Here is a 2,037-nt window from a genome sequence, read left to right as displayed (position 1 = left end):
TTACCTGAAAAATAAGGTAGAGCTGGAATGGATAGAGCAAGATAAAAATCTGCATAACTTTCTTAGAAGACATTTCTATAGCACGAGCTGAGATATTGAAGAAGGGAATCTTTTTCTAAAATGTCTCATAGCCTTTTATCCATAAGTGTGGCGCACTTCACACCTATGCACAAGACTATACTTGACGTGACTTTCATATTTTCTTGGAAACTTTAAAACCTTAGGCTCTGATACCAAGTTTGTAATGCCCCGAGAGTACACCCAGGGCATCACATGGTGCTTACGATCACAAGTGACCATAAGCTAACCCATGATACTAGTACCTACTGTGAGCACTGAATATAAGATAATAACATAAGACATGTACAAAAAGTTATTGATAAAATAATACTCTGATAATTTCCATAAAATAATACTAATAATATTAATAAAAACAACTAGTAATAAAGTCTAAAAACTAACTGTCTGAACTAGTATTAAAAGCCTTTACTGACTAACTGTGGAGTTGATGGGACAATCCCCCAACTAACTTTGACTGACTACAAGATACTAAACTGATAAGGTAAACTGGGAGAAAAATGAGGACTCACCATTGCTACAATAGATAATATGCTAGGTCTCTAAGCACGGTCAGAGAAATGAGCATTTGAACCTATGATATGATAGATCATAGTACAAGAAAAGAGTATGTGATCAGTAATTTGAATGTACTGGTATTCTAAATAAGGTAGGCTAATATGCATGGTTTCATGTGCATGAATAATAACTGACTGGATAGCAGGAAGTACTAAATAGAAATGCATAGAATCTGTAACTACTGAGTGTACATGAAATTTATAAATACTGAGTGTGCATAAAATCTGTAAATACTGAGTGTGCATAAAATCTATAAATACTGAGTGTGCATAAAATCTGTAAATACTGAGTGTTCATGACCAAGTATAAAATATATTCTAAATATAATCTATAAGCCGAGTTACTAAAATCTGATGAATGAATATCTGATATCTGTATGCTATGGTCAAACAACACTGAAACCAAATTACTGAGGTGATTACTAGACTGAGACTATGGGAAGAATCATCTAACAGACATGCCCCACTCTGAACTGATTGGGATTCAACATGTAACCCCAGTTGAAAGAGTGTTAATACCGTGCCATGGGTACTAACAATATCTATATGGATCCACTAAGCTACTAAAAAACCAGGGTGTCAAGCCTAAACTGATGGATGACACCTGGGCGGAGTCAATCCTAATCTGATGGGTGACCCTTGGGAGGTTGTCAAGCCTAATCTGATGGGTGACTTCTCATCCTATGCTGGCTATACAGTTTTGGTACATAGGTACTACTACTAATGACTCTACCTAACTTACGAGGAAGCCGTCATCCCTGCATTCACTCGGTGCTAAATCCTACTCTCAACTGAAGGACACTGAATTCTAAACTGATCTAAGTTTAATGACTAACTGAACTGATAATGCTTATGGTATATTATAATATCATTCTATGGGTAATGAAAACAAATAAAATAGCGAAATTTATGGTATTTATAACCCCCAGGACTCTATAGCAATGATAGAAAAATAGTACTAAAACTTTAAGGGCATAATATGAAAGTATTTATTCAAAATTCCTTCTTGTAGGCATTTCATCTAACACTTGATCTTCATAGTATAAGCTAAGGATGGTATTAGTTTAAAGCTTGTAGGAATTGCATGATTTCAATGTCAACATCACTAATTTTGATTTTAATTATCAAATAACATTATTCAAATGTATGGGATTTAATAACAACAACAATTTCTTGTAAACAAGATATAAAATTTGAAATTCATGAAACTTCATGGACATAATTCATAAAATATGTATTAAGGGCTGCTTTTAATGAAAATAGATGGTTACATCATGTATAATCAAAATTTATAAAAGCTTCATGGAGATAAATCTTTATAAACATGTAGTTTCATGATTTAAAACATAAAAGAAGGATTCTTTGACTCCATGGGTGAAAAGGGCCTGTGGATGAACATCTA

Source organism: Capsicum annuum, unplaced genomic scaffold (genome assembly GCF_002878395.1).
Source record: "Capsicum annuum cultivar UCD-10X-F1 unplaced genomic scaffold, UCD10Xv1.1 ctg5012, whole genome shotgun sequence".
Classification (NCBI taxonomy): domain Eukaryota; kingdom Viridiplantae; phylum Streptophyta; class Magnoliopsida; order Solanales; family Solanaceae; genus Capsicum; species Capsicum annuum.
The sequence above is the reverse complement of the archived record's forward strand: the minus strand, read 5'-3'. Positions refer to the sequence as shown.